General features: G+C 35.6%; 1 protein-coding gene across 2 annotated transcripts in view; it reads left to right on the forward strand.

Moving 5' to 3' along the window:
• Positions 1–16,854: 16,854 nt before the first annotated feature.
• Positions 16,855–19,527, forward strand: part of MGAT4C (MGAT4 family member C) — a 772,354-nt gene continuing 769,681 nt past the window's right edge. For both annotated transcript variants that reach the window (XM_027543212.1, XM_027543214.1), the window contains exon 1: positions 16,855–16,897. The gene's annotated coding sequence lies outside the window, so the exon portion shown is untranslated. The remainder of the gene's footprint in view (positions 16,898–19,527) is intronic.

A 19,527-nucleotide genomic window follows, 5' to 3' on the forward strand; every position in this document is an offset into this window, starting at 1 on the left:
CGACTGAAGTGACTTAGCAGCAGCAGCACTAACCCAAGAAAAGTATATATAGGCATATATGTGGAAATCTGTCATAAGGAGGCCTGTTCTCCAAGGTTGTTTGGAGTAGTTATCTCTTAAATGGCTGGGGCAAAGAATTCTGGAGATCGGCCAGAGGCTGGGACCGGATGGGAGCTGGGTGTAATTAACCTTAATGTCCATTTTTTTCTTCCCATGAGAGAGTTCTTTGTTTTGCATAGAATGATGGGGAGGACCCACAGGGGAGTTTTAACTCCAGGCTATTTTGAGCCATGTAAACTTTCCATCGGGATGAATATTTGATTTGGAGATCTAATGAACTTTATGAACTCGGAAGAATCTTAGCTTCATTTAACAACGCATAAAATTAAGGTGACGTCTTGGTTATTTTCTTTGTGCTTCATCTTTGTGACCCTTTATTTTCATTCTATAGAGCTAATTAGAAAAGCAGGAACTTGAGACCCAGAAATTTCAAAGCCAGAAACCTTATGTGAAACATCTTATTTTGTGCTAAACCTGTCATTTACATCAAATGTGCAATATAATCTCTTCAAGGGAAACCTCATCTTCCCCTGAGACATATTAACCCTTCAAAACATAGAATGTATACACACCATACATTATTAAATCACTGAAATATGTGATACATTTTAGGCAGTATATAACCGAGTAATACATTTTCTTACATTCTCCTAATACTAAAATTTAAAAAAAATATGACTATTTCTCTATTACTCTGTGCATTGAATCTATAGTACCAATGGTATGTGAATGGGAACCAAAGAGTGATCTGAAAAAGACACCTGAATGAAACACACACATATGTATGTATGCTGCTACGTCTCGTCAGTCGTGTCCAACTCTGTGCAACCCCCTAGACGGAAGCCCACCAGGCTCCTCTGTCCCTGGGATTCTCCAGGCAAGAACACTGGAGTGGGTTGCCATTTCCTTCTCCAATGCATGAAAGTGAAAAGTGAAAGTGAAGTCGCTCAGTCGTGTCCGACTCTTAGCGGCCCCATGGAGGGTAGCCTAGCAGCCTCCTCCATCCATGGGATTTTCCAGGCAAGAGTACTGGAGTGGGGTGCCATCGCCTTGTACGTATATATGTATGTATTTATGTGTATATATATATATTTTTTTCTGTACAATTGAGCTTTTCCCTTAGGTGATTAAATATTTATAGGTAAAATGTTATACCTTGACTTTGAAAATAACTCATCATCTATGCACACTATTTATGAAGTTGAAAGATTCAATGCTATTTTTATTAATAATGTTCTAGAGTGGTTACTATCTTTCTGTATTTTTTTAGCAATTGTATAAAAGTCTCTGAATAAGTGTTCACTTTCTCTGCTAAGGAATATTAGTCCTTTTTCTGCTGTGATAATCCTGCATAACAAACATCTGCACCCAAACCTCAATGACTTAAAACAATTATTTCTTTAAACCTCAGTTGCCTACAGGTCAGCTGTCTCAACTGGGATATGCTATGCTAAACTGGACCACAAGCTTTTGGTCCATGTGTTTTCATTCTGATATTCTGGCTGAAGCAACAAAGGGTTTTTCGGGGGAAGCATTTTCAGGGGAAGAAGTGGAAGCAGAAATACATAGTGTTACTCTGTTAAGGTGCCAACTCAGTAATGACAGTCTGTCACTTTTCCATTGGTTAAATCAAGTCACGTGGCTATGTCTGATACTATTTATGGAAGTTTTTAACCTAAAATAAATAGACAGCAGATATTTCTCCAGAAAAGGTGAGTTTCCTTGGCATTAGCCGAGAGTTGCATTTCACAGTCTGTAACTATGGAAAGTGATATGTTAGTCTGTATCATGACCAGGGAAGAACAGTTTGAGAAAGTGAAAAAGGAAGTTGGGAGGGCTAAGGCAAACACAGTCCAGGGCTTCTCTTTGGCTGACCCCTTGCTAGGAAAGAAGAGTCTTCTCCCTGTTGGGCTCTGCTATCATGGCAGATTGTGAGAACTCACCCTTCTGGTCTCCTGACTTTATTTAATTGAAGTTTCTGTTTTTGTTTGTTTGTTTCATTTCATTTTGTTTTGTTGTTTGTTTCTTATAAAGTACACTATAAATAAATCTTGCCAGTCACTTGAAGGAAAGGAAGAATTTATTGACAAATAATATAATCTTCCAATAAGATTTGTGTTCTCAGTTTTAGCTAATCAGTATTATGCTTTTTTAGGCTTCTGAAAATTTTAGAAGGGAGTGTAAAGTTTGAGATAAATCATGTGTGAATGCTTAATAAATAAACTTAAGCCTACAAGAAGACCCAAGAACACAGCACAATTAAGAATAAATTCAGGATAAGTACATCAAATGAATAAAGAGAAGAGTATAGTAACTGCACTCATTAATTGCCAAAATAAATAAAAGGATAAACCTTAGTAAAGATAAATATTCAAAGATGAGGAGAACATTTTGTTCAATTAAACATAGGAAAAAAATTTGAAAGGTATTATGTTGAGTTACTTTTAAATATATACTTGAAAAACTATAAAAGAATAAATCAATGCTGATGTTTATATATGGTTCCCTAATTAGTAATCTTATGGGGCTTTTTATTGAAAAGAAGAATCTCAGAATTGCAAGCAAAGAAGGCAATGGCAACCCACTCCAGTACTCTTGCCTGGAAAATCCCATGGACGGAGGAGCCTGGTAGGCTGCAGTCCATGGGGTCGCTAAGAGTCAGCACAACTGAGCGGCTTCACTTTCACTTTTCACTTTCATGCATTGGAGAAGGAAATGGCAACCCACTCCAGTGTTCTTGCCTGGAGAACCCCAGGGACAGGGGAGCCTGGTGGGCTGCTGTCAATGGGGTCGCACACAGTCGGACACGACTGAAGCGACTTAGCAGCAGCAGCAGCAGAATTGCAAGAGTCCTTAGATGAAGTGAGAACCTCATGCAGTTGTGTAGGAATAAAATCAAATGAATCATTGTGTATGCTGCTGCTGCTTAGTCGCTCAGTCATGTCCGACTTTGCAACCCCCTGGACTGCAGCCTGACAGTCTCCTCTGTCCATGGGGATTCTCCAGGCAGGGATACTGGAGTAGGTTACCATTTCCTTCTCCAATCATTGTGTATAGCAAAGCCACTTTCGTGAGTGTAAAATATCTGACATCTTCAAGGATAATTTCTCTGCCTTGATTCAGGCACTGTTCCTGGGTCGTCCTTTTGTATTCTAAGTTAAAAGTAAGTTTTATTTTGCCAATTATATAACACAGTCTTCAAACATTATTTACTCTTTAGATATTTTAAATTGCATCAAATAAAGCACATTGGTTTCCCAATTTTTAACTTGGTATTTCTAAGACATCATTTAGAACAAGAAGAGAAATTTGACAGTTAAATCCTTGAGAAACTCATTGAGGGAAAGTTTATTGTTGTTGTTCTTTTTAACTTATTCAATATTTGTTTTATTTAGTGACTGTTATGTTAAAAGGGGAGAAAATTATTTCATTCAATGTTTTATTGTAAAAAGGAATATGTTTCATACCCATAAAAGACAAAAGAAGATCATGCAACCCATAATATTTTTATGTATGATAACTTAGAACAATCTAAAATAAAATCAAATGTTATATTATGGAACAGTTTTTAAAATAATTTATATTAATATTTTCAGAGGCAATAATATTGGCTTAAAAACTATGTGGATCCAAAGAACAGATATGAAGTGTATGTGTTAAAGTTTCTTGTTTTGACTTCATGTAATTAAGAATAAAATAGGATTGACATTTCTTTTCAAGAGAAAATTTCTTTATGGAAGACCATCAAGACATTGTGGTTTTTCTGATATCTTCTAAAAACTAAGAAACTAAATATATAAATGTTCATAAAACATTCATTGGCATTTCATTATAAAGACAGAATTCTCTAGGAGATGCACTGTGCAGATATACTTATGTACACAAACTAAGACATTAGGAGAGAAGGTGTACACTATGCCTTATACTAAAATGAGATGAGTGGTAAAAAAAGAAAAGGGCAGGGTAGAGTGATATTAAGTGCAAAAGATGGGGTGAAATTTCTAAATTAGTAAGCCAGAATGTCTCACTGAAAATGGGAATTTTTAAAATAAGGATCTGAAGGAAATGCAAATATGTGTGGGAAGAGCATCCCAGGCAAAGACAGTAGTAAGGGCAGATACCTGATGGTGGGTGAGCAGTTGGCACATTTGAAAATGAGGAGGAATGAGGAAGAATAAAGAGAAGAACTGTGGTGGATGAGGTCTGTGAGGGAGCCAGGAATTACATTATATGTGGTTTTACAGGTAAAATCAAAGATTTCATCATTAAATCGAGAGGTAAAACAATTATCAGTTAAAGCCTTTTAGGCAGAGTGGAGTACAAATCTAACTTAAGTTTTTCTGGGATCATGCTAGCTTCTCATTTTAAATAGACTGAAAGATCAAGGGAGGAGAAAAGGGAAAATTGCTAGAGCAAAGTCCTTAAGAAAGAAAGAAGGATGGAATTGAGCACATAGTGAGAAAAGTGTGTTTACTTGGAGTGCAGTCCATCCTAATAACAGAAGAGAAGTTGGAATATTCAAGCAATGATGCAAGAAATAGATGTGAAGGGGCAGGTGGTGAATGACATTTTTCTATTTTTTTTCTGGTTATTTTTTAGTAACATAGAAAGAATGGTCACAAGCTAAAAATGGAAAAAGAGGACAAGTTTGAGGCAAAGGGTGTGGTATAACATAGTCCTATAGCACAGAAAAGAGTGAATGGACTAGGGAAATATAGTTTTGAGTCAGTGCTCATGAGCTTATTGATGTCCATCTAGATGGTTTTGAATTTCCTCCAGGCTCCTCCAGTGGGGTAGGTACAGGTGTGCGGAAGATGGAGAATTGGATTTTCACTTTTCACTTTCATGCATTGGAGAAGGAAATGGCAACCCACTCCAGTGTTCTTGCCTGGAGAATCCCAGGGACAGGGGAGCCTGGTGGGCTGCCATCTATGGGGTCGCAGAGTTGGACATGACTGAAGCAACTTACAGCAGCAGCAGCGTGGTTCTGGTTTAGCCTAAAGAGTGAAGAGTAAACAAATATAGTTAAAAAAAAGGAGTTCATGCTGCAGTTAAGTGATTGATTTTATAATGATTAACAGTAAAATATAAGTTTGGTAAGAGAAGTGCAGATTGAGGGGTGAGATAAATAAAAATGGTAAAGTCTCTCTGGCTTCATACTATTGTTGTATATTGACTTTTTAAGGGACTGAACTGGAAAGATAGAAAATTGTAGTAAGCTTTGTTTAATGGTGACTACAGCCACAAAATTAAAAGATGCTTGGAAGGACTGATGCTGAAGCTACAATACTTTGGGCACATTGATTCAAAGAGCTAACTCACTGGAAAAGATCCTGATGCTGGGAAAGATTGAGGGCAGAAGGAGAAAGGGTGACAGAGGATGAGATGGTTGGATAGCATAACCGACTCAGTGGATATGAGTTGGAGCAAGCTCTGGGAAATAGTGAAGGACAAGGAAGACGTGTGCTGCAGTTTATGGGGTGGCAGAGAGTCAGGTATGACTTAGTGACTGAATAATGACAGTGAACAACAACTAATATTTGAAATCGAGGTTTGAGGAGAGTGATTGTGGTTGGTAAAGACAAAGTCATATATGCTATTGTAGAGTGATTTGGGGAATTAGAGTGGGGACCAAGATGACTGAGAAGAATGAAGAGGCTAGGTCTTGGAGTTTGAATTCACCACTACAGAAGTGGTTTTGGAGATAGTTAAGTAAGCCAGGAGCTAACCAGTAATGAAAATAAAAGAGGTGACCTAGGTGATTTTTAGATGATAGCAACAAAGGGAGGTGTTTTATAGAAGAAGGATATACGGTTGTCTGGAATAGGATGATGAATACATAAAGGGCACTTACCCTACTTTAAGTCTCAGACTTCTTTTGTAGAAGGATAAATGTCATCGGGAAATAACTAGGTTTAAGTTAACACCTAAACATTCTAGGGAGAAGAATTTTAGGAAGATTTTTAGGATATAGTCAAGTTTGCTCATGATTGAACTTTAGAGAAAAAGAAAATAATGAATAGTGGATGCATAAACATTCAGATTCAGAAATAATCTTGAAGTAGGAAGATACTTCAGAGATCATATAATCTAAATTTTTTATGTGTTGAAGTCTCTTCACAATATAACTAATAATAAACCAGTCTCTATTTGAACATTTCCAGTGACTGACTCCTTACAGGCAACCCGTTCCGAAAATGAATTTTTTTTTTTTTAATGTTCAAAGATATTTCCATTTGTTTGAAAATTAAATACAATTTATACAGAATAGGTTCCTTAAAATTAGGACTCACCCATGCTACTCTCAGACTATTGGCCCCTCTTTTGCTCATCAGATTTTAACTCTGGGTGGTGTGCTCTTCCACGTGTCCTCCCTTTCTGAGACAGGACATTTACGGACCTTCTGGTTACTTGTTTCAACATGTTGATAATTTAAACAGCTAAGCACCCTAACAGTTACCACCACTTCAAAGCAGCTTTAATGAGAAGGTGCCCAAGTTATTGATCTCCAGCTGTTTCACTACTCATCAGTTGCCTTCGACTTTTACAGTCTTCCTCCATGCCTGACTTCTCTTTCTGGTTGTACCATATTTACTATCACTCTTTTAAAAATATTCTTGTCTCCCTTACTCTAATTTCATACACACTTGTCAAGATGCAGCTTTGGGCAGATCCATCTTTGTGCCTGTATCCCAACAGCTAAACATCAAGCTATATACCAGAAGTACTAAAGTTACATATTCACCCAACTCAAATGAACTTTGCACAATTCATTCAAGAAACAGTGTATCTCTAGAAAGTTTGACTCTGTCTGTTTCCACTATGAAATCTCATTTATCCACTCTACTTAAATCTTGGCTTCTTTTTTTCCTCCACTAATCACAAGCCTATGGCTTCACATCTTCCCACAGTGAAAACTCCAGATAGCAACTACTTAGTATTTTTGCTATTATTTCTAAACACTGTCCTAATGCCTCCTGTTCCCATTACAATGAAGAAAGCATTGCTCCAATTTAAATCCAGTCCCTCCACATGTATTTCTTTGTTCCTGCCACACTTCTGGCTGTCTCCTGTTATATTCAATTTCTTGATTTGTCCTATATATTTTCTCTGATCAGTCAAATATGATCTAATATCTATAATCTTAAATAAAACAAAACAAGACTTTCCTTGACCTCATATGCCCCTTTAGATACTATTTTAATCTGTTTTTTGTTTCCTATTTCCCTTCATAATAAGTTTTTCAAGAGTTGTGTGCATGTGTGTGTTTTACATATATTAATTCAATTTTTTTACCTTCTAGCTGATTTTTCTACCCTTGTCTTTCTAGGATTCTGCTTCCAGGGTCACTGATCAAGAACTTATTGCTGAATTCACCATGTTTCCATCCTAAGTTAGTTGGCAGCCGTGTTTTACACAGTTGATCACTACTTTCTTCCTGATAGATCTTTGTGGAGATCAAGAGGATGTATAGTGGATACATATCCTCAGGCTCTAAAATTCAAGTGATAATATAATGTGCCATTAGATTAAATTTATCATAACCAGATTTAGCTTGTGAGTTACCATTCTGCTTGATAGTGAAAAAATGTTAACTGAATCAAGTCTAAGTGAATTTAATTGCTTCAGGGTATTCCCAAGGCCAGGTTTTAATTCAGTCAAATCCGAGTTGCTCTTCCCCCTCCTTCCTTTCTTCCTGCTACTGCTAAGTCGCTTCAGTCATGTCCGACTCTGTGTGACCCCATAGACAGCAGCCCACCAGGCTCCCCGGTCCCTGGGATTCTCCAGGCAAGAACACTGTAATGGGTTGCCATTTCCTTTGCCAATGCATGAAAGTGAAAAGTGAAAATGAAGTCGCTCAGTCGTGTCCAAAAGTCGTATCCTTTCTTTCTGGATAGATTTAATTTCTGAAAAGTTTTCATAATACAATATCAGATGGTGAGACATCTGGGCTTCAGCCTTCCTTTGTCCTACACTGACATCTGTTGCAATGTACAATCAGGTCCCCTCTCCTCACCACATTGGCATCTGTTGAGGTTTCTCTATCCCCACTTGGTTTCTTGACATACATCCTGCACAGCTCTTTGTTATAATTTACTCTCATCATGACCACAGATCCCTTCAACATCTGTCTGTTTTCTCTTTCTCAGCCAAGTGTCTTGTTATCAGTGACAAAGGAAATCCTGTTGTTTTATCTTGTTACTCAGGGGCCACAGGAGACTTGCTATGGCTGCCTTGTGCCTTCTCCTTCTCTAGGAGCAAAGAAATCTCTCAACCCTCTGACTCCTATTTTCAGTGGGTTACTGGGGAATCCTAAAATTGTATTTTTTCTCACATTATTTCAGAAAAGCTTAAGAGTGAATGCATTTTTTATTCCTGGAACTTCAAAGCATTTAGTACCTTCTGTAAATATCCCTTTTACTTTGTATTGATTTAAGAGCAGAAAAGATAGTCATAAAACTTCCCTTTAGGCCTAAAGCAGGGTGTAAATGCTTCTGTCCAGTACATTGTTCAACATTTCTCTGTAGCAAAGCAAACAAGTATTCTTTTTATTCTAATAAAGAGAAAGAGGGATTTACTCTTTTTATTCCTCCAGCTCTTTGTTTGTTTTATCAGTAAGATAGCTTTCATTAAAAATTGGTTCTGACCCAGGAATTTACCACCTCTACATGTAGGTTTCTGTTTTCACTTTATTTCAGCTTGCTTTTTTGGGGGGAAAAGGACTACATGTTAAAAGTCAAGATATTTTATGAAGATTAGAGGAAGAGACTTACAATTCTATAGCATGGCAGAATGGGTAATATACCTATCTCTTTGGCTTGGGGAAAATATTAATATTATAAATGCTGAGTATATTAACACATTTTGATGCATTGATGAGCTAAGTGGAAAGTAAGGAATACTCTAAGGCAGAACTAAATGAAAAGAGAAAAGTGGTAAGTAGAATGCTAACTTCCATTTTGAGAGCAATTGCAAACTTTAGTGAATTTGAGCTTAATTTTCATAGATTTACAGAACACAGAGAACAGAGAGATAAATCTAAGAGTTGCTTAAATTAGGAAGGCTAAAAGAATATAAAACTAGCATCCACCAAATTGGCCAGTCCCTTGATTTAAGTGTAAAATATATATAAATGTACATTTCTGGATAGTGTTACAAGATGTTATTTCTATCTTGAATTCTAGTAATAGTGCTGAATGACAGGGGAAAATGATCATTCTAGTTGAAAACAATCCTAATATTGGACTGTATCCTGAATTATGTGATGTGAAAAACTTCATTGCAGTACTGCAGTGATCATAGGTTGATATAGCCCCCAGTCACCTGACAGAAACAATTGTAAATTTTCTTTTGAATAACCTGTTTTCAGTCTAAGCCACAAATAATTACCACAAATAAAATTTTAAGAAGTATAAATTTATAATAAAAACAAAATATCCAAAGAAACAAGGCATCACAAGCTAGAGTCTCCAGAAATCGTGTGTGTATTAGCTGCTCAGTCATGTCCGACTCTTTGCAACCCCCAGGCTCCTCTGTCCATGGGATTCTCCAGGCAAGAATACTGGAGTGGGTTGCCATGCTCTCCTCCAGGGAATCTTCTCAACCCAGGGATTCAACCCAGGTCTGCTGAATGGCAAGCAGATTCTTTACCACCTGAGCCACCAGGAAAGACTTAACAAAGGACTAAAGACTTAACTTCAGTTAAGTTAACTTAACTGAGAAGACTTAACAAAGGTCTCAAGAAAATGGTTTGATATTGAAACTATTCTTTTAGGTCAGGGTCCCTGGAAACAGACTCACATAAACACTTGCATGCAAGAGATTTATTTGGGTGTCTTCTTCGAGGAGGGTGAACATTTGCAGGGCAGTACAAAAAAAGCCTGACTGAGTGATAGGGTTTTCAACAGAAGCCTTAACTGATCTTATAAACTCTGGACCTAATCCTAAAATTACTATTAAAAAAAAACATACTTTAGTGTTTCTGTTATATAAAACAATAACCACTCTCTAGATTGAATATAATGGTTATAATTGGGAAATGAGATCATAAACATGAAAATTCTATAGTAATTCTAAAACTTCTACCAAACAGGTTATCATGGCCATCTATCTAAAAATCAAAAGAACAGTCACTGGAGACAGACGATCTCAATTTATTTCTGACTTACACTCACTAGATAGTGGACCAAAGGTAAACCACTTTCTCTGTAGGCCTCAGTCTTCTCTCATCTAGAGTAGAAAGGAATAAAAATTACTTTGTAGCATTGCTGTGGAGGACTAAATAAGGTGAACTTATCTGGAGATTAAGAATAGCATTTATTCTCCAGATAAACTTATTAGATAGCAATAGTTTATTAAATATTATCTGGTATAACAAAAGTACTTAAAAAAAAAGAGGAGGATCATAATCATAATCCCTAACTTAGCATCTGTCTCACTTTTACTATATTTATGATATGCTATTTAATCCTCTGTCCCCAAGATATTTTCTGATCATGGCACATGCAGAGACTAACTCCCACACTAAAAGCAAAATAATATTTTAATGAAGTTTGCCTTTACTGGAATATACACATTCTGCAACAGCATGAAGTCCTTGTCTTTTTCTCTGACTCTGTATACATTTTACAGGAGAATATGGACTTCCCAGGTAAGGGTAAACAATCCACTTTTCAATGCAGGAGATGTAGAAAACATGGATTTCATTCCTGGGTAAGAAAGATTCCCTGGAGGAGGGCATGGCAACCCAGTCGAGTATTCTTGCCTGGAAAATCCCATGGACAGAGGAGCCTGGCAGACTACCGTCCATATGTCACAAAGAGTTGGACATGACTGAAATGACTTGGAGAAAAGGAGAAAAGGAAAGACATAAGCATCTGAATGCAAAGTTCCAAAGAATAGCAAGGAGAGATAAGAAAACCTTCCTCAGCGATCAATGCAAAGAGATGGAAGAAAACAACACAATGGGAAAGACTAGAGATCTCTTCAAGAAAATTAGAGATACCAAGGGAATATTTCATGCAAAGACGGGCTCGATAAAGGACAGAAATGGTATGGACCTAACAGAAGCAGAAGATATTAAGAAGAGATGGCAAGAATACACAGAAGACCTGTACAAAAAAGATCTTCACAACCAAGATAATCACAATGATGTGATCACTCACCTAGAGCCAGACATCCTGGAATGTGAAGTCAAGTGGGCCTTAGAAAGCACCACTACGAACAAAGCTAGTAGAGGTGATGGAATTTCAGTTGAGCTATTTCAAATCCTGAAAGATGATGCTGTGAAAGTGCTGCACTCAATATGCCAGCAAATTTGGAAAACTCAGCAGTGGCCACAGGACTGGAAAAGGTCAGTCTTCATTCCAATCCTAAAGAAAGGCAATGCCAAAGAATGCTCAAACTATTGCACAATTGCATTCATCTCAGACGTTAGTAAAGTAATGCTTAAAATTCTCCAAGCCAGGCTTCAGCAAGCTGGTTTTTAAGAAAAGGCAGAGGAACCAGAGATCAAATTGCCAACATCCACTGGATCATCAAAAAAGCAAGAGAGTTCCAGAAAAACATATATTTCTGCTTTATTGACTATTCCAAAGCCTTTGACTGTGTGGATCACAATAAACTGTGGAAAAATCTAAAAGAGATGGGAATACCAGACCACCTGACCTGCCTCTTGAGAAACCTATATGCAGGTCAGGAAGCAACAGTTAGAATTGGACACAGAACAACAGACTGATTCCAAATAGGAAAAGGAGTACGTCAAGGCTATATATTGTCACCCTGCTTATTTAACTTATATGCAGAGTATATCAAGAGAAATGTTGGGCTGGAAGAAGCACAAGCTGGAATCAAGATTGCCGGGAGAAATCTCAATAACCTCAGATATGCAGATGACACCACCCTTATGGCAGAAAGTGAAGAGGAACTAAAAAGCCTCCTGATGAAAGTGAAAGAGGAGAATGACAAAGTTGGCTTAAAACTCAACTTTCAGAAAATGAAGATCATGGCATCCGGTCCCATCACTTCATGGGAAATAGATGGGGAAACAGTGTCAGACTTTATTTTTTTGGGCTCCAAAATCACTGCAGATGGTGATTGCAGCCATGACATTAAGATGCTTACTCCTTGGAAGAAAAGTTATGACCAACCTAGATAGCATGTTGAAAAGCAGAGACATTACTTTGCCAACAAAGGTCCGTCTAGTCAAGGCTATTGTTTTTCCTGTGGTCATGTATGGATGTGAGAATTGGACTGTGAAGAAAGCTGAGTGCCGAAGAATTAGTGCTTTTGAACTGTTGTATTGGCGAAGACTCTTGCGAGTCCCTTGGACTGCAAGGAAATCCAATCAGTCCATTCTAGAGGAGATCAGCCCTGGTTGTTCTTTGGAAGGAATGATGCTAAAGCTGAAACTCCAATACTTTGGCCACCTCATGCGGAGAGTTGACACATTGGAAAAGACTCTGATGCTAGGAGGGATTGGGGGCAAGAGGAGAAGGGGACGACAGAAGATGAGGTGGCTGGATGGCATCACTGACTCGATGGACGTGAGTCTGAGTGAACTCCGGGAGTTGGTGATGGACAGAGAGGCCTGGTGTGCTGTGGTTTATGGGGTCGCAAAGAGTCGGACATGACTGAGCAGCTGAACTGAACTGAAATGACTTGGCATACATGCACAGGAGAATATAAATTCTCATCCTAGTTTTGTTACGGTAACATGTTCCCACAAAGTTATGGTGGTTTTGTACTAGAGAAAATGAATGGATGCTTACAATGAAAATGAAAAAAAGAAAAAGAAAAGTTCTACTTGTATAATGATGAATAAAACAATCACAGGAAAAGATAGAAATGGGCTATTCAAAAACAGAAGAAGATTCAATGTTTATGTGTTGAGGATTTCAAAAGAAAATTTTAGACCCAGTGATGATGAAAGGGCTAGTTTTCTAAGCTAGAGAATTTATATAGGAGAACTGCAGGAGGTAAAGTTGAAAAATTAGCATTACCATGCTGGTTAAGATTCAGTTAAGTTCAGTTCAGTCGCTTGGTCGTGTCCGACTCTTTGAGACCCCATGAATCGCAGCACGCCAGACCTCCCTGTCCATCACCAACTCCCGGAGTTCACTCAGACTCACGTCCATCGAGCCAGTGATGCCATCCAACCATCTCATCCTCTGTCATCCCCTTCTCCTCCTGCCCCCAATCCCTCCCAGCATCAGAGTCTTTTCCAATGAATCAACTCTTTGCATGAGGTGGCCAAAGTACTAGAGTTTCAGCTTTAGCATCATTCCTTCCAAAGAAATCCCAGGGCTGATCTCCTTTATAATGGACTGGTTGGATCTCCTTGCAGTCCAAGGGACTCTTTATTGGGTCACTATTAGATTAGACAGTAAAGAATCTGCCTGCAATGTGGGGGACCTGGGTTCATTTCCTGGGTTTGGAAGAACCTTGGAGGAGGGCATGGCAACCCACTCCAGTATTCTTGCCTGGAGAATCCCATGGGCAGAGGAGCCTTGCATACTACAGCCATAGGGTCACAAAGAGTTGGACATGACTGAAACAACTTAGCACACATGCATACACAGGAAAATATAAATGCTCATCCTACTTTTGTTTTGGCAACACAGCATATATTTGCAAGGTGATACTATTCCTTAGACTAAGCGTTTTAGCATATATTTGGGTTGATTCATTTTATTTTACTACTGTATTTACAAAACAAGTATAACACTGAGATTTTTATTTGCAAAAACATTCATGGTTAATCAAATAACACTGGAAAATATGTTTTGTGTCTGTGCTCTGAAAAGACTATATATGAGGTTCTTCTTGTGTGTGTTGTAGTTGTTTTTCCACACTTAGAACATGCCAAAGTGCAATTGTTTCTTTGAATAAAATTCCTTTTTCTTGGGTCCTTGAAAAGAGCAAAATTACCACTAATTTTAATGGCTCAAATTTTCAAGCTATCCAGTTGCAATGGAAATAAATCTCATATAGAATCTGATCCATGGGTTGATTGCTTTGCAGCAATAAACAAGTCTTATGTTTCATTCTTTATGTTTGACAAGTTTTAACCTGTTCTTTAAAGAAAGAAAATCTGGGGCAACTTGGCTTCTATGATAAGCTGTCAAGATGAAAAATCCACTCTGTAATATCAATTTGCAATGCTTGTGCTTCAAAGAATATTTGAGGCACATGTGATTTATTTTTCAATCATCTGAGATTTAACAAAGACTATTCCATGATTAATCTAAAAAATCAAGAGGTAATTTATTTTTATGAATTTTAGTGGAACAGCAAAAGTATATCATTTCAAAAGGTGCTATTAGGAACAACAGTAAAACAACCAGCTACTGAAGTATGTATACAGTGAATATTTTAAATTACAAAGGAAAAAAAAGCAACATGGGGAAAAACTAATGCATATCTCTGTTGATATTTTAGGTAATGATTTCATGAATGTTAAATAGATGGAAGTGATGTATCACATGTTTTCAAGGCTTTATTATGAGATTGAAAGTGAAAGTGTTAGTTGATCAGTCATGTCCGACAAAGAGTCGAGACCCCTTCGACTATAGCCCACCAGGCTCCTCAGTCCATGGAATTTTCTAGGCAAGAATACTAGAGTGGAATGTCATTTCCTTTTCCAGGGGATCTTCCCGACCCAGGAATTGAACCTAGGTTCCCCCCATATCAGGCAGATTCTTTACGATCTGAGCCACCAGGGAAGCCCCTATTAGGAGATTAAAAATCTCTTTTTCAAATGAATGTCATTCAGCATTAGTTTAAGAAAATCTACTACTTTAGAATTAATCTCCTAATATTCATTTTTCAGCTGTATTCTATTCAGAATCAAACCTGTTAGACCTTCCTTCTGCTGAGTAAGTCCTATACTTCCTTACTTACACAATATTATTTTCTTGATGATAACATCTGTGATTACAAATCACACCTGACAAATTCTTCTTAAGGCCTTTTCCCTTGTTTTCCTGAAAAACCAGTTTAGTCTTGTTTTAGCTATACAAGTTAACTTAATAATCAATTCTTGTTAATTGCAGAAATATTCTATTTTCAAAAGTCCATATATGAAAAAAAAGTCCATATATGAATTAATCATTTTTACTCTTTCATTACAAGTATCAGATCAGATCAGTCGCTCAGTTGTGTCTGACTCTTTGCGACCCCATAAACCACAGCACGCCAGGCCTCCCTGTCCATCACCAACTCCCGGAGTTCACCCAGACTCATGGCCATCGAGTCAGTGATGCCATCCAGCCGTCTCATCCTCTGTCATCCCCTTCTCCTCCTGCCCCTAATCCCTCCCAGCATCAGAGTATATAATCATTAAATTACAATCATTACAAGTATATTACAAGTATAATTAAATCATTACAAGTATATAATCATTAAATAATTGTATGTGTTTTAACTGATATTGAAAGATATTTAAGATACAGTGTTATGGCAAAAGGTGAGTTATAAAATAATGTGTTTTATACTTATAGCCATATGTATGAATATGTTTGAACATGAGAGAATAATGTTAAAATATGTTGGTATATACATGAAAAAATCTGACAAAATACAGAAAACAATATTCATTCCTTAAGTGGGTTCATAGTGAACATTCATTTTTATATCTATAGATGTTATTTTTGGTAAGTGCAGTTTTATTTTGATTTCTTCTAATAAAACATGGGAAAAAGAACAGATGCATGTAAATCCACATATTAACATGTTGTTAATATGTGGCTATCTCCACATATGTCCAGGAAATAGGATTATCGCCAATCTTAATTTTCTTCTTGACTATGTTTAAAATATGTGTTTAATAAATAAGAGCTATCAATTTAGGCAATACAAGGTAGAATTATATTAATGGGCTAAAATTTTTTAAAATCCCTCATTATGGTGCTTATAAAAACATTTCATTATACACATTTTATTTGTGTTTTATTTTACATATATGGCTAATTTTATTTCAGTTGAGTTTATTGATTAATAAACTGCCCTAAGTCTGTGATCATTGTTAAATCACCAAACCAAATGAAATTCATCACAGCCAAGTTAATGTCTGACTTTCTCAAAAGCTTCTGTTTCATTGCCTGCAGATTGACAATTAATTAATTTTTTAAATTATATTTTTGGTTCTTTAGTTTTGTTGTGCCATTTTTTATATAGGGTCACAGATAATTGACAGTAAAATAACAGTATAGCAGCTTTCATATACAACAGGGAAAAGACATTAGGAAAATTAGTTTCTAAGAAACATTAAAACCATAAAAGAGTAAAAAATCATATTCAATAATCCCTTGTTTTAGATATTTCTTTCCCCTGCATAGCAATGTGCTCACTTTGTTCTTATGAACCACATGAACATTTAGATTTTATTAAATTATTTTAAAATTCTTATGTTAGAAGTGACATAAAATTTATGTCATATGTCATAAAATGTTGAAAAGACATTTTATTCCTAATTATACTCTTAATTTTTCTTCCCGTTATTGTCTTTTTTTGCCTGTTCAATCATTTCCAGTGATATTTAAGATCTGTGATAGCTAATGGTAATGTTAGAGCACATTTTCTGGATCCAAGCCAATCATAACATCTTTCAGTAATGTTTATGTATACCAAGCTTGCCAGCTTCTTACCAGTGCATAACAGAAGATAAATGTACTACTACCAAGGCTAAAAGAAGCCAAGCCATCTGACTGCTAGCTACCTATTTTTACATAGCTGTTTTCAATTCGCATCATCATGTTATAGCAATATGATTTATTAATCCTTCTGACATTTTTCTCTTTGACAGCTTCTCAGCTTCTGTTATATCCTTCTTGGATGGGTAAGTACTATGTACTATTCTGAAACTGTGAATCATGTTTTGTATGTTGAGACTTTATTTTAGGCACTTAGTCTACTGAAGTGTTAACAACTTGGATTTAACCCTATCAAAGATAAAAATAGGGCTCAAAGGTTCAAGAAAAGTGAAATGAAGAAAAGTGAATTTGGAGATGTGATTGCAGTGGAGCCTTTCAATATTTTTGACTCTAAGTGTGTTAAGCTATAACTCACATTATAATTTCCACATGCAGGATTTAGGATTTTATTCCAAAGGGAAACATATTTTTAAGACAGCTATATTCTATCATGAATATTCAAATAGTTTGATTTAGGAATATTTTTGCTATAATATTTTGAATTTTACACCTTCTTAATTCTACTTTTACATTTTCAAATTAATTTCAAATCATCAATAATTAGATAAAGCCACCAATGCAAAGTGGTATTTGTTTCTTTATTATATATCTATTAAATTTTATTCAATTGCTATCAAGTAAGATTTGACAATATATATTATACACATTAAACAGTGAAAACAGAATAATGTGTATGTGTAGATCCACATACTAACAATGACCAATTCCAGGGGATTGAATTATAGGCAATCTTAAATTTCTTACTGTATGTATATATATATATATATATATATATGTATATACATACATACACTTGTATTTATATACACAAACACCCGGATTAATGATTTATTATAGTCAAGCTCTTGACAAGGTTGTGTTGCTAGAATCTACAGGAAAAATGAGAGAAAATATTTAAATTCTGTCGTTCCCTTTGTCTAGTAAAAGAAACCAAGTGTTTTGTTTAATGTGGGCAGACACATTTCTTATTGCCAGTGAATCCAGAAGCAACTCAGGCACATAAAATATACTAGTCAGACTCATGTGGTCAAACATAAATTTACACAGAAATTTTATTCAGATGGGTACTTTATATTTTTGGGTCTTTGTCTGATTTGCTGCTTGAAAATTGACATACTATCTTAGTTTTCTCTTAAGTTAGTATCTTAATTAATGAAAATGTTGCTATAGAAAATAAAGTTGATATGGTTTCATATTACTTCCTCAGGATCTAATTTAATATATTGAGTTTATAATTTTTAAAGTATAGTTATGACATGATATCACTCAGATTTTAGATATTTCAAACTGTCTTTTGTCAAGTGATAAATGATGTTTCTGTTATGATTATTTAAAAACTTGAGATGAACCAAAACTGTATATTCACTTGTATTGTTAGAAGGAATCTGTAATCTTTAGATACTGACGTTCTTCTATGAAAGTTTTGGAGTATGATTATATGTTCCCTTAACTATTCAAATGATTTCTATCATATTTCTTCATAGAAGTAAAATAAAGGGTTAATTCCTAAACATGCAGGGAAAAAAAAACAGATATTTTATGCATTTGACGCAACTAGAATCTGTTTTAATTTTGTAAAGGAAGTTGTTGAGATGGCATTTTTCACCATCTTCTTAGAAAGTCATAATATTTGTTCAAAATATTTTGGGCACAGGTGTGGCTCTTGCACAGGGGTATACTGGATAAGAAGGGAGTTGGTGATTTAAATCTCTGTGTCTATCTGATTTCTTGTGGAATCTTTTGTCTGATATAATTTAACTCAAAATCATTGCGATTTATAGCCATATTGTGTAATTTCCAGAGATTCAGAAAACTAGTAAGTACCAATGGAGAAACAATTAAGTAATGATTACTTTTCACATACTCTCTTATTCATTAAAAAATGGGAAAAAAAAGAAAAATTATTATATACTCTAGATTCCTCAATCTCTTTGCACAGTATACAAAATGTAAAGTTCTAGATAACGTCACAAGATTCATGAAATTTGACTTTTATGTCATTAGTCTTTATTAATGACTATCAGAGATTCTTTTAAAGTCAATGTTTATTTTAAAATTTTCAGTAATTTAAAAGTAATTTGTTTATATTCATGTTATTAAAATGACATTTCACCAAGAGCATTTCTGTTTTTACAAATGAGCACATGTTGATATTTTCTTTCTGAAGTCACATAAATATTTTGTGACTATTGTTACTGCATGTAAGGTAGAAAAGTTTGGGTCATTATTATAATAATTATTAAAATTTTTATATACATATATAAATGTATATATAAAATTTATGTGTAAAATGACTACTTAAATACTCCCCATAAGATATTAGACCAGAGAAAGTAGAGGCCCCAAAAGGTAGCTCTGGAAGTAATAGAAACAAATTTAAAGCTTTAGATTCACCTAGTTTTGTAACACATTAATAAATAAAGATTAATTTCAGAATATTATTAGGATGTCTGTAATTCTTTCAAAATTCAACTTCATAGGGCTTCAGAATTTGAGAAGGGTCAGTGGTGTCAAGAGGTCATAAAAATTGTTGCATTTCACACTTCACATATAATCAATTCATGACTTTAAGACAATAATGAATAGTTAGGGTGCTAATTTTCCACTAACTATTTTAAATTGTAATTAATACCAAAGTGTATATTTTGAATCATAATAGATTTCACATTTTCAAAAATCATATATATGATGAAACCTGTGAATATTTATTTTTATTGAGATTTGGATTTTTTTTCAGCATCTTATAAAAGTCAAA

This window comes from Bos indicus x Bos taurus, chromosome 5 (genome assembly GCF_003369695.1).
Source record: "Bos indicus x Bos taurus breed Angus x Brahman F1 hybrid chromosome 5, Bos_hybrid_MaternalHap_v2.0, whole genome shotgun sequence".
Lineage (NCBI taxonomy): Eukaryota > Metazoa > Chordata > Mammalia > Artiodactyla > Bovidae > Bos > Bos indicus x Bos taurus.